General features: G+C 51.1%; 1 long non-coding RNA gene across 2 annotated transcripts in view; it reads left to right on the top strand.

Annotated features, from left to right (window-relative positions):
* Nucleotides 1-10,452: 10,452 nt before the first annotated feature.
* Nucleotides 10,453-14,306, top strand: part of LOC133067439 (uncharacterized) — a 32,156-nt gene continuing 28,302 nt past the window's right edge. The window contains exon 1 of one of the 2 annotated variants that reach the window (XR_009695254.1): nt 10,453-10,562. This is a non-coding gene — a long non-coding RNA (uncharacterized LOC133067439). Of the gene's footprint in view, nt 10,563-13,436; nt 13,738-14,306 lie in introns of those variants that run through there. The other variant, XR_009695253.1, reaches the window with a different exon arrangement.

Genomic DNA, 14,306 nt, shown 5'->3' with positions numbered 1-14,306 from the left:
TTATTATTTCCATTTAGCAGATGAGAAAATTGAGGCCCAGAGAGGCTCAGCAACGTGTCCAGGGTCACAGCTGACAGGAATGAATCTGGGCTGGCTGATTCTAGAGGCTGAGTAGGAGTCTTCCTGTGCACTTACCTTCCCTGCTGGAAGGGGTTGCATTCAAAAGTCACTGGCCTGGAAGTTCTGTTGAGCCTCGTAAAGAGCCTGTGATTCTCTGTCCCACTAAGTAGGTTTGCACATCTTGAAAAAGCCAGGTTGGTTGGGCTTTACGTTTCCAGTACTGGGCTAGAGGTGGCCTCCTTGGGGAACTCAGCCAGGGCCTGGCCGAGCCCCCAGTCTAGGCTGGATGAGGATGCTGCCATCATGTCCTGCCACGGCTTTGAGCCCCACCTCTGAGTCACCGGCTGACCAGCCTCGGGCAGATGGTCCTCCCCCAGACCTAAGTCACCCCGTCTAGGAGGCCTTGTCAGGTGGCTCTAATCTTCTTTCTTCTGTCCTCCCTGACACTTATTTTGCCATGGCCCCAGCTCAGAACCCTTGGCTGGGTTCTCCTGCTGAACACTCATGCAGGACAAAGCTGACGCCTGGGATAAGCTCGGCCCCTGCCCTCACCCCAGGTGGGGAAGGGGGCAGCGCTTGTCCTTGGAGACACAGAGAGAAGACCCAGCACTGCCTGGGCCATGGGAACCCACAAAATTCTGGAAGAAATAGCAGCATCTGGCAGCTCCTTCAAGAGACTCAGGGAGCACTCTCAGGGATGGGCCTGGCTGGGTGCAGATAGGCGGAGAGAGACAGAGACCAGCTGTCCCCACCCTTAAAAAATCTTGAAAATTTGCTCATTTGAATTCTATGTATGAATAGTTTTCAAAGTTAAGTGAGATCATGCGATGTGTTTTATATCCATCTATCTATATCTATCTATCCGTAGGTAATGGATATCCTTCCAAATGAACAATCACTGGACCACCAGGGAAGTCCCTAGATATAAGAATTCTAAGTAAAATGAAAGGCATCCTCACTTAAGTCCAGAGCAGAAAAGGCTCATGGTCCAGCCCATGACTGTTTTCCATGTTTGCCCAGGTAGAGTGGAGGAGAGTGGGGCTCAAGGGCAGTGGTGGAGGAGCTGCTGCCTGTGGCCTCTGGGCTTTCCTCTGTCTGGAGTCCCTTGGCCAGAGTTGAATTTACCCCAGAGCTAAAGCAGTTTCAGCCTCAGAGCCCCTCACTCACAGCAGCCCTTCCAAGACTCTGTAGCCAACGCTCAAGTCACTCAGTCATGTCCGACTCTTTGGCGACACCATGGACTGTAGCCCGCCAGGCTCCTCTGTCCGTGCGATTTCCCAGGCAAGAATACTGGAGTGGAATACTGGAGCCATTTCCTCCTCCAGGGGATCCTCCCCGCCCAGGGATCGAACCCACGCCGCCTGTGTCTCCTGCATTGCAGGCAGATTCTTTACCACAGAGCCATCAGGAAAGCCCTCTGTAACCAATACTATATTCCTAATTTGGTATTCTTGTTCTTCAAACAGCCCCCGAGCTGTAGAAGCCTCAGGCCCTCACACCTGGACCCTCTTGACTCCAGCTCAGCTCTTCCCCCCTGGATTTTAGTCACCTTGAGTCCCCAGCACCCAGCCTGCTTCTGGCCAGGCATGCAGAACAGGTTGTGGAGTGAATGAATGAGGAAAGCAGAGGAGTGTGACTTGTCCAAAGTCACTCTGAGGTCAGTAACAGAGCCGAGACCAGAGCCCGGGTCTCTAATCCCTGTGTGCCGGGCCCCGCCCACCTCACCCGGCGACCGCTTGTCCTGGGTTTTGCCCTCATGACATCCAGGAGGTGCCGGGAGCATAAACAGGGCTGTGCTGTGACCTTGAGTAACGGCAGGAGACCCAGCTGAGGGAAGACAGCCGGGCTGCCCAGTGCATGGAGCTGCAAGTCTGGTGTCTGTGTTCCTGACGCTCCGCCCGCTGTCCTCTTAGGGTCCTTGTCGCCAAGCATCCTGAGACCCACCCTTGGGGCAAGCCCAGTCCCCCGAGTCCTCTCCCTCTCCAGGTCCTTCAAGCCATGTTGGGTTTCTGTCACTTCTGGAGCAGCCTTGAGCGGGGTGGTGACAGGCAGAACAGACAACAAACATGGCCACATGCCTTCCCTACTCAGGTTGTGTGGTATTGAATGAGAACAGCAGCTTGGACAACAAGATGATTTCCTTTTGGGGAAAATAAGTCCGTACTGATATGTGTGTATTCACATGAGGGCAAATCTAGAAAGAGAAAGACCCAAAAAATTAATAAAAGTGATCTCCAGGTAACAGAATCCTAGTGGGTTTCTTCTTTTGACTTTTAGCTTTTCTGTGCTTCTAATTTTTCTATCATCATTATGTATTACTTGTGGAGAGGCAGCATAGTGCTGTGTTTAACAGTTGAATAGGGCTCACATCCTAGCCCTTGCTCATTTTTAGCTGTGTGTGTGTGTGAGAGAGAGAGAGAGAGAGGGAGAGAGTGAGGCAGGTCACTTGACATCTTGAGCTTTAGGCTATTCATCTACATGATGAAGTGGAAGTGAACATTAAGTGCCTGACTTATTACAATGGAAAAACCTGGTGGACCCCAGCAGTGATAAAACTGAATACCACCAGTAATGGGGCAAACCCCCCTGAGAAGCACACAGCTCCGAGGTTCCTGGATCCAGTCTTGAGGAAATGTCAGACACATCAAATTGCATGACATGCAGCAAGGCACCTGAACTGGATTTTCAAAACATGCCAATAGGATGAAACAAGGGAAGAAAGAAAAAGTCTGGAAAACTATTCTAGATTAAAGGGGATGAGAAAGGTGATCCTTGATTGGATTGTGAGTAGGATGGGGAAGCTATGAAGGGCATTATTGAGACAGTTGAATGAATTTGCATATAGAGAGGACATTAGATGATAGTATAACAATGTTAAATTTCCTGAGTGTCATCATTGTATAAGGATGTTACAGGGAAATATCCTTATTCTAAAGGGATATTTGCTGAAATACTTAGGGGAAGAATACCATGATGAATATATACCATGCTGTCTGCAACTAACTCTCCAGTGGTTCAGAGATAAAGTCCGTGTAGCAAAACTGAATTAAATACAATGCTCGGCACAGGGTGGATCTCAGTCCTGACAAGCCACTACTCCATCTTGCCTAGGGTTGCCTCTGCCCTGTTTCCCTGAGATGCCCCTTGCCCTTCCACACCCTCCCCTGAGCCCCTTTCTCCCCCTCCCCACAGGGGAGACTCTGGGAGAACAACAGGAGTCAGGAAACAGCCATCTCCCTGAGATTCAAGGCTTCTCCAGACTCACACTCCTAACAGCCTCATTACACCTCTGCCCACTTGCCCTGGACCCTCCTTATTATAGACACACACTTATTATTTTCCTTCTTCAATTTGCTTGCATAGTTCTCTTGGCTTAGAAAGCCATCCTTCCCTTTCCTGTCAGTAAAATCCGACTTATCCTTTAAAGAATGCTCACATATGCTCAAAGGTGATCTCTCAAATGCTCAAAGGTCTACCTCTCTCCCAGCCCAAGGAAGAAGCATGCTTTCCTGGAATGGCTCTTGGGCTGCTATCCCACTCTGTGATTCTAAGGTCGGTTGGTCACCTCCATGAGCCTGGGAGCTCCAATTCACAAGGAACAGGTTGCAATCACCCGTGTCTGTAACATATCCTGAGCCATAGTAGACCATCTGCATGTGTTTATTGCCCAAGGGTTAGGTGCCAGTTTGAATCTACAAATCTGCTGCTATTTGGAGACATATATATATATGTGTGTGTGTGTGTGTATATATATATATATATAATTTTTTTTTGGCTGCATGGGGTCTTAGAGTATATGGGATCTTTAGTTGTGGCATGCAGGATATTTTTTAGTTGCGGCATGTGGGAACTTTGATCTTTGTTGTGACATGTGAACTCTTAATTGCAGCTTGTGGGATCTAGTTCCCTGGTCAAGGACCAAACCTGGGCCCTCTGCATTGGGAGCATGGAGTCTTAGTCACTGGATGACCAGGGAAGCCCCCTTGGGGGGGGCTTGGAGACTAGTTAAAAATACACATTGGTATGTTCAAATAATAGAATACTTATGCAGGTATCAGAAGAATGACTTGGCTTGGTACGGAATAATCCCACATGTAACAGGAAGTGAATGCAGTGAGCTATTGCTTATTCATGTAAGAATAAAAGCATGCCTCCTTGTAGTAGCAAAGATTGCCTCAGGAAGAGGGGAAGCAGGGAGGATGGGCATGGAGTGAGAGTTCTTGAGTTTGTGCCTTGCATATGTGATCCTGGGCGTAACAAAGTACATGATTTAGAGTTATGGTAGAGTACGCTTTCTCTGATGGAGACCGAGGAAATCCTAGGAGTCGGGTGTCGAGGAAAAAGAGGAGAAGCAGGTGAGCGTTGCCCCTGGGTGGAGGAGGCGTCTGATCTCTTGCCTGTAGCTCTTGCTAAAGAACCCTGACCGTGAGCCGCATGGCAGAAGAGAAGGGCAGTAGCCCGCCAGAATCCTCAGCGCCACAGGCATCTCTCACATACTGGAGTCCCAGCCTCTGGGCCCTGCAGCGTCTCATGCCACCCACTTCCACAGAAATGCCCTGCCTCCAATTTTCACATGCAGAGTCCTACTCAGCCTTCAGGGCCCACCCAGTGCCTGCCTCTGTGCCAGTGATCCCCTTACCCCCTTATCAGAGGCCTCCCTCTTGCCATCTTGCTCACCAAGGCCCTCAGTGTTTGCTCCAAAGGCCTCAGGGCTGAGTGGGCCCAAGTAGGAGAGCAGGGGAAGGAGGGAAGGGCGTTTAGAGAATTCTGTCCCCACTGGCCTTTCTCGGGCCCTAGGCCACCTGCTGCCCAAGCCCTTTGCTTGTTCCTGTGTTGGGCAAAGGACTGCCCACCCCAAGCCCACGCTCCCCTTTCATTACCTGAGGAGCAGTGAGAATGTCATGCCTCCTGGGACCCCTTTGCACAGAGAAGGGATCAGAACTTGGATATCACAGGATGCATGGTTAAAGGAATGGGCTTCCTTGGTGGCTCAGTGGTAGAGAATCCACCTGCAATGCAGGAGCCGCGGGAGACGCTGGTTCCATCTCTGGGTCTAGAAGATCCCCTGGAGAAGAAAATGGCGACCCACTCCAGTATCCTTGCCTGGAGAATTCCATGGACAGAGGAGCCTGGTGGGCTACAGTCCATGGGGTTGCTAAGAGTCAGATATGACTGAAGTGACTTAGCATGCAAGCACATGGTTAAAAGAAAGTTATTCTACCATTTGTTAGAACAGTTAAAACAATAAGGAAGGAAGGCTTTATTCAGGACTATTGCGATAGATGTTTAGACGTCACAGTAGCAGGGAGAGATCACGCCCAACCCTAGATACAGCGAGGCTTAGAGCCAACAAGTGGATGAGGGGTCAGTGGATGGAAATAACTAAGAGGAGACTTCAAGGGTAGGGGCCATTCTTACTAAAACCAACTTTAATAGGACTCATGCCGAAAGCAGGCAAGGTGGTCAGATATCGAGGGTGGGGGATTCTCATTAAACAGATTTAGCAGGATTCTCACTAGAACTGGGCGAGGCAAGCCAAAGACAAGGCCCAAGGACAAGATCTAGTTGAAAAGAGGAGCCTGTCTGAAGGTTGATCAAGGAGAGAGTCTTTGTCACATGTTACGAGATCTTGGGAAAATTCCCCTTTTTATAGTGAGGAGACGGAGGAGGCTCAGAACAGTCATTTGGGCGTTCTGCTCTAGTTTACCTCCCCCCCCGCCCCCCACCAAGGAGGCTCAGCCCCAAGACCCCTGCTGCCTCTGTCCCTGGCCTGCATGCTGGGGGTGAAAGGGCCTGGGCTCCAGCCCCCTGTAACTGCTGACTCAGTGCTGCGTAACCCTGCTTTACTCTGGCCCATCTCTGGGCCTCTCAGTGTGACCTAAGAACAAAGCCACCAGAGTCCTCTGGCCAAGCCCTAGGAGCTCAGGGGAGCCGGGTGGTCCAGGCCTGGGCTGGGCAAGGCAATAATTAGCTGAGAGCTCCTCTGGAATGTTAAGTACCCAGCCCTGGAATGCAGCTCCTGCTGGCTGCAAATACCCCCCACCATCAGATAGGCCCCACAGTGAAGATAAAAATCAGAGTCGGCAGGCACAGGATGCTGTCTGAAGACACCACCCCACCACCACCAGGCACACTTCTCAGGCTTCTCCCAGGGTTGGGGTTCCCTCCATCTTGGGCTTGCTTGGAACAAGTCTTTGCAGATGTGTTGTTGTCGTTCAGTCACTCAGTCATGTCTGACTCTTGGAGATCCCATAGACTGCAGTACACCTTCCTTTTACTATCTCCCAGAGTTTGCTCAAACTCATGTCCATCAGGCTGGTGATGCCATCCAACCATCTCATCCTCTGTCGTCCCCTTCTCCTCCTGCCCTCAATCTTTCCCAGCCTCAGGGTCTTTTCTAGTGAGTCAGCTCTTCGCATCAGGTGGCCAAAGTATTGGAGCTTCAGCTTCAGCATCAGTCCTTGCAATGAATATTCAGAGTTGATTTCCTTGGATTGACTGGTTTGATCTCCTTGCTGTCCGAGGGACTCTCAGATATGATAGGGGCTTCTAAGATGACCCCTGCCTCCTGGCACTAATGCCCATGTATAATCCCCTCTTCTTCCATGTGGGCTAGCCACAATGAAGGCTTCTGACAAACCAAAGACAGCAAAGTGATGGAATGCCACTTCTGATATGAGGTTACAAAAGAATCACACCTTTCATCTGAGACACACTTTTGCTCTCTCTGTGGGAAGCCAGTTGCCATGTTGTGAGCTGCCCAACAGAGAGGCCCAGGCAGCAGGGCTCTGGTCTACAGCCAGCAGGACCAGCAAGGCCAGCAAGGAACTTAGGTCTACAGCCCAGCCACCCATGAGGTGCCAGCTCCTGCCAACAAGCCCTTCAGTGAGCTTGGTTGCAGACGCATTCCCCAGGTGAGCTCAGATGACTGCAGGCCTGGCTGACAGCTTGGCTGCAGCCTGTGAGGAACCAGGAGGTAGAGGGCCAGCTAAACTCGGCCCAGGCTCCTGACCCACAGAAACTGGCTTGCCCAAGGTCACAGAGCCTTGGGACTGCCAGGTCCAGGATTAGAACCAAGGTTTTCCAACTCTCAGCCCCGTGTGCAGGGCTCTAGGCCAGTGGTTCTCAAACTTTAGTTTGCATCAGAATCATCTAGAGGGCTTGTGAAAACCCAGACAGCTGGACCCTACTCTCAGAGTTTCTGATTCTGTAGGCCTGGGTGGGGCCGAGACTATGAATTTCTGACAAGTTTCAAGTGGTGCTGTTATGGCTGGACCACACTTTGAGAACCAGTGCTCTAGTGTGTCTCCCACATCACTCTCCTGATGGGTCCCCATAAGCATAGGCCAAGGGCAGTTTGCCACATCCCGAGTGCCTATCTGGGCACCATTTCTTCTGAGGGAGTGGGGTGTGGCTGAAAGAACTGCAGAGGGCTGTGCCCTCTCTTGTTCATCTTTGCAGCTATTTCTGACCCATAACACCCATAGATGCATACGACATTCCAGGATTTTATAAGGTAACGTTTTTGGAAAAAACTAATTTCTTTTTATCAAAACCATACCAAAAATATTTTATTTTGTTCAGGTGAATTAAGTGTTATATGCAGGAATAGTTGTGTTAAGGAAACTACCAATAGGAAATGAGATCATTCTCTCAGCTGTAATGTTTTCTGTATCCATGTTTTGCCACTAGGGGCTGATTTTATCCATTATTGTATTTTACCTTTCGGGCACTAAAGTTTCTATCTATCTATCTATCTATCTTCAATTTTAAAATACTTATTTATTTGGCTGCACCAGATCTTTGTTGTGGTATGTGGGATCTTTAGTTGTATGTAAACTCTTGGTTGTGGTTTGTGGGATCAGGGATCAAACCTGGGTCCCATCCATTGAGAGTGCAGAGTCTTAGCCACTGGACCACCAGGGAAGTCCCTAGAATGCCTATCTTGAAAGCTGAATCCTTGGATATTAGGTAACTGGTGGATCTGTTTCTATCATATAGATTCATATGTGGCTGTGGATTCAAATACAGACACAGCTGCAGATATAGATACAGATGAAGATGTAGCAGTGATGTTCTTTAAGGGGAAAGGACACGCTCCCTCCCTCCTCCTCCCTCCACCCAAGTTGGGGGGAGCCAACTTGGACACATCAACACGTCAGAGCAACAGGTGGAAGGGGCCTGGGTGCCTGGGCAAGCTTGTGGACCAGTATCACCATTCCAGTCCTAGACAATCTTCCCCTAGGTCATCATAGGGGAGAGAAGTAAACTGTATTCTGCCATGGCTCTCATCCGTCACAAGCACATGTCCCCCAGCAGACTACAAGCTCCTTAAGAGTAGGGCCAGAGATTCCCTCTTTTGTCTCACAGCTCCCAGAACAGGGTCTAGAACATTTCAGCTCTGGTTCTGCCCCTTTAGTAGCAGGTGACCCAGGGCAAATGACTTCCCTGGCCTCCTTCCTCTTCTACAAAATGGGTAAAAAACATTCTCAAAAAGATTCTCATCAAGCTTAGTGAGATGATGTGCGTGAAACACTTAGCCCTGTACACCTAATAGGAGATAAATAAATGGTGGATATTATCAGCTATGAGTGTTCAGAAATCAGATCATCCCCTCCCATCCTGTTTTTAAAAAACATTAATTTTTATTTCTTTATCTGGCTGTGCCCAGTCTTAGTTGCAGCACATGGGATCTTTAGTTGCGGCATGTGAACTCTTAGCTGCAGCATGTAGGGTCTAGTTCCCTGACCAGGGATTGGTCTCCGGCCCCCTGCTTTGGGAACACAGAGTCTTAGCCACTAGTCCACCAGGGAAGTCCCCTCCCAAACCATTGCTCCCAACTTCCCTTAAGGTAACATCTAACCTCCCCACCATGGCCCCTAAGACCCTTTATGATCTAATCCTGACCGCCTCTCTAGTCTTCTCACATGTATTGTGAACTCTACAGCCAGACAGAGTTGCTCTGGCATCCTGTCTTTCCCAGGGACTTGTCCTAAGGTCAGAGTGAAAGGTGAGAGATGTGCTAAGTCCAAATGACCCTTGAAAATTCCTTAAATGCCCACAGGTACAATATCCAGGCCTAGAATTTCTCAGTGAGAAAAGCCCGAAACAGGTTTCCTCCAGTGTAGGAAAAGGTGGCTATATCTTCAGTTGAGCATCAGATAATATAACTGGCTTATGTTTATGGGCCTCATGAGACCCAAAATATGTGTCTTTCATTAGTTTCACATTCAGAATTAAACATTCATTGATCCTCTTCTGTACTCCCAGTTCTTATAACATGCACTGGCTCTTACCTCCAAGCCTTTGCACATGCTGTTCCTTCCACCACCTTACCCTTCCTGTCACCAGCTCCACTTGGCCTGGCCAGTCCTCATTCCTTTCAAACCTCTGTGCAAGTGCCACTTCCTCAGGGAAGCCTTCCCTAACTACCCACCCCCCTCTTCTTTTCTGGGCAAGCAGAGTACCCTGAAACTCCTCTGTTCTGTGCAGCACGCCTCCCACTATACAGTCAGCCCTCCCCCTATCTGTGGCGTCTCCATCTGCAATGCAATCAACCCTGGATGGAAAGTATTTGGGAAGAAAATCCAGAAAGTTCTAAAAAGCAAAACTTGAATTTGCTGCTGGCTGGGCAACTATTTACATAGCATTTACATTATATTTACAACTATTTACATGTCATTTACTCAGCATTGTATTAGGTACTATAAGTAATCTGGAGATGACTTAAAGGATACAGGAGGATGGAGGAGGAAATGACAACCGGCTCCAGTATTCTTGCCTGGGAAATCCCATGGACAGAGGAGCCTGGCTGGCTACAGTCCATGGAGTGGCAAAAGAGTTAGACACGACTTAGTGACTAAACAACAATACAGGAAGATGCCGGTTTGTTACGTGTAAATACCACCCTACCTTATATAAGGCACTTAATCACCTCTGGATTTCGGTAACAGCGGGGATTCTGGAACCCACCCCCCAGGCCCCCCTACGGGTGCGATGATTGTACATTTCTGCATGACAGCTTGTGGGTCTTTTCTACCAAGTTCTTCCTTCTCTTCTGTTTAATGCTAGGTCCCCTGCGCCTCGCACAGAATTTGGCGGACAAGCGGTGCCCACTACGCGCGCACGGAATGAACTGGCCCCTGAGGGAGCTGTGGCCGCGGTGAGGGATTCCTTTGCTGCACCCGCCCGCATCCTGGGGAGGGCAGGAAGGGGGCAGGGAGCGCTGCGGGGGCCCCTCCGCCCCGTCCGCCTCCCAGAGCCTTTCCCGGCCCAACGGGGCGCCACTGGCCTGTCCCACACCCTCTCTGCCGCCTGCCCAGTGACCTAATTATTGTTTTTTCTTCCAGCCCCGCGGAGGGGAAAACAGAAATTCCTGGTGGATGACACAGGCCCGGCGGCCGCCTGAGAGCCGAGCACGGGACCGGCTGGGCCGGCTTCGCCCGCCCTGAACCCGCCGCCCGCCCCGCCACCAGGGCCGCGGGAACCCGTCATCAGCCTAAGTACAGAGCGGGCGGCGGGGCGGGCGGCCGGGAAATTGCCGGTTCCCGCTGACCCGCGGGGCCTGCGGGCGCCCGGAGTCTGGGGGCCCGGGGCCGGCAGGCAGGGGGAGCCTGGGGGGCACGAACGAGCATCCCGGCGGGGCTGGCCCGTCCTCACCGTCCGCCACCCGGCCGGCCCCGGGAAGGGGAAGGACGGGGGATCGCGGGGGCCGCGCTCGGGCTCCAGGGGCGGCAGGGGGCGGCGGGAGGCGCCGGCGCGGGGGCGGGAGGGGAGGAATTCGGGCGGCCAGGCCCTGGGTGCGGCCCCGGCGCGAGGCCAGGGCCCCGTGGCGCACTGCACAGCCCGGGGTGTGCGCTGCGAGCGCTTGTGTGTGGGGGCGGGGTGTTGCCACCCCTTCCCTTTCTGGTCGCGAACCCCCACTCTTACTGGGAGCACTGGGCTCGCGGCCGGACTCATGGGGTCGTGCATTCCCACCCCGATGGACTGCTTCATTTGCCATGTGCCATCTGTGGGCCCTTGATGCTGGAGGGAGCCTCAGTTCCCCCATCTGTGAAATGGGTTAACAACTAGGGATGGCTGTGAGCGTGCGCGGTTCCACCCTCTTCTCTCTGCGTAGCAGATAAGAGCTGCTCCACTTTCTTTCAATTATTAGGGGAAAAGGCACTTGGTCTCTCAGAGCCTCCCCTCAACTGATAGGAGTTGAATTCCTACTCTGTGCCAAGTGTGTGTTAGGCTTTGGGGTTATAGGGATGAGTAAGAGGGACAAAATCTTACATTCTCAGAGGAGACAAACAACAAGTAAATAATACATGGATATTCACATCAGATAAGATAATCCTTAAGGTGGTGACAGGTGTTACTATAATGGGCTACAGAGAGTGAGAAGAATAGTTCTGTTGAGGCTCAGTGGTCCTAGAAAGAATGTCTTCCCGTGCAAGTGTCCTTTGAGCTGAGATCTGAGTGAAGAGTGAGGCATTTATCTAGGGGAAGGCTTTTTGGATAAAGCAAACAGCAGGTGCAAAGGCCCCGACTCCCCTGCTCACCCCTTGTTGGCAAAATCCACCTCTCAGGTTTCTGGATTTCCGAAGCACAAAATCTCGCCCTTTTGTCCCTCAGTCCACAGGCAGGAAGCATAAAGAACAGATCTGGAGTCAGACAGACCTAGTTTTAAATCCTGGCCCCACTACTCACAGCTGTGTGACTTTACATAAGTCACTTAACCTCTCTGAGCTGTAGTTCCTCCATCTGTCAAATGAGGAGAAAAATGGCGTGTTCTTTACAGGCTCGTGTATGGGGTCAGTGAGGTAACCCTGACATGTGGCAAGGCCAGACTTGGGCGTACCTATGTGCTTGAATGAATGATCTGTGGGATCCCTAGAAAAACCTCAGTTTTGTTCATCTGAAAGTTGGGTCTTTCTCTGACTTGGGCTAGTCTTTTCCTGGTCTTGGTGGTAATGGGGAGATGTGGTAGAATTGTGAGCGGCATGGGCAAACTCTTGGGGACAGTGCGTAGATGTGGTCTGGTGTTGGTCACCTTCTGAGATTCAGACTCTCGTTTGCAGAGAGAGAAGCCAACCACAGCTCCCCCACCCATATTATCCAAAGCCTACCCAGGCATTCAGGGGGGTTCAGAGAGGAAACCTCCAACAAGTCTAGGTCAGAGCAAAGCTATGGCATTGGCAAAGTTTGTATTTGATGTCATCACCCTCTTCCCGTGGCTCCCTCTCCCTATATCCCTGGATAAATTTGTCCTTCCTTTGGGAAGAACAGAAGCTCAGTCATACCCGAGGGAGGCTTTCAGTCTTTGGAGATCGTTCTGCCACATTCCCTCATTTGACATGTGGGAATCTGAAGCCCAGAGAGGGCAAGAGCTGGCTGGAGAACACACAGCAGTCCTGAGGTGTGAGAACTCGTACCAGCAGACGTTTGATCCAGAGTTGTTTTCTTCACTGTCTATCACGGACAAATCCCACCCCTTTGCCAGGAGGAAGAAACTGAGGCCCAGGGTGATAATAGGAATCAGCAGAGGCTTCCCAGACCAGCAAGTGGCAGTGAGGAATGGAGAATGTATTCCAGGCAGGGGTGGAAGGAGGTGGGAATTTTCCTGGACCCATCACATCATTCCCAGGCCCATCTGTTTAAAGATACTCTTTCAGACTCCCTAAGGGAAAAATCATTTGGGGAGATCTGTGGCCATTGCTTCTTCTTCTTACCCAGGAATCCTAAATTCCCCATCCTGAAGTGTCAGTCCAGCAGGTACCCAGGTACACATTGGTACCCTTGTCCCTCTGGCTCCATCAAGAGCCAGCTGCGATGGCTGAGTCCTGCAGTGCCTGGAGGCCCTCGTGGTCAGCGTGGGCATCACCTCACCCTGCCCAGTGGCTCTCGATTGCTGTCGTGGTCTGCGGGAGCTGTATCTCAGAACGTAAGCACGGCAGCTGGGTCTGACACACAAGCCCCTCCTGGCCTGCAATTTTGCCACCAACTGCTCCAAGTTGTTGCTTTTCATTCCTTCATTCATTCGCCCAGGGCCTCTCAGGTGCCGGACACTGCTCCGCATAGTCAAGGTGGAACAGCAAACGAGATTGGGAGGCTTGGGCCTCTGGAGGTCACATTCTAGGGTAGGGGACAGGCAATACACAAATGTGCACAAAAAAATTAGGTCAGATGGAGGTGAAAGGTGAGAGGTCAGTGAGGGATGGGGTGCTCTTTTGGATTGGGAAATGAAGCAGAGGCCCCAAAGACATGGGGGAGATGCCACGTGGCTAGCTGAGGCAGGAACAGTTCTGAAAGGGGGAGCTGAAGGCCAGATGGCCAGTGAGCCAGGAACCTGGCTGGCATTTTCAGGGCACAGCAAGGAAGGCGGTGTGGCTGGAGTGAGTGGGGCTGGGGAAGGGTGAGGGACCAGACTGCATTCTATTTGCCTCTGAGTTGCCGCATTTCTTCTGTGTCTGCCTGGAATTGCAGCTGTGCCTTCCCAAGGCGGCCCGGACATCCCAGGAGCTGATTACAGAGCAGGCTGGCTGAGCTACCCCTTTGCTTCCCATCTCTTTTGGCGCTCTCCACCCTTGCACCCCCTTCACCTGTTCTACAAAGCAGGATTAAAAGGACTTTGGAGTCTGGAATCTCTGGATTCCGGAGCAGGCTCCATGACTTAGTGATTGTGTGAGCTCGGTGAGTGATTTAAACTCTCTGAACCTTGACTTCTATGTCTGTAAAATGGTCCTAAACATACATGCTGCCTAAATAGCTATGAAAGCTAAGCGTCCACCCACCCCCTGACCCAGTGGGTGCGCTCCTAGGTACTGTCACCAAGAGAGGTGAATGTGCATGCCCAAAAGGCACAGGGCAGCATGACCCTGGGAGTTGGTTACAATAGCCCTGAAATGGAATCAACTCTGGCGTCCATCAGCAGAAGGAAGGACAGCAACATAAAGAAACCATGGACAGACAGATGCAGCAATGTGAACGATACTGCCACACTGTCGAGTGAAGAAGCCAGGTGTAAAGAATAAGTCTATGTTATTCCATTAGTAAGAAGTTCAAGGACAGGTAGAGATGATCTATGGTGAGAGAGGCTGTGATAGTGGTTATCCTTGGGGGTTGTGGACTGAAAGGGGGCTTGAGGAAGACCTCTGGCATGTTGGAACTCTTTTTGTCTTGATCTGGTTGTCACATAGGTTTTTATTTTTTGGGCCGCCTTGGGTCTCCATGACTACGTGCGGCCTTGCTCTAGTTGCAGC

The sequence above is a fragment of the Dama dama genome, chromosome 12 (assembly GCF_033118175.1).
Source record: "Dama dama isolate Ldn47 chromosome 12, ASM3311817v1, whole genome shotgun sequence".
Classification (NCBI taxonomy): Eukaryota; Metazoa; Chordata; class Mammalia; order Artiodactyla; family Cervidae; genus Dama; species Dama dama.
This window is presented reverse-complemented; position numbering and strand designations above follow the sequence as displayed.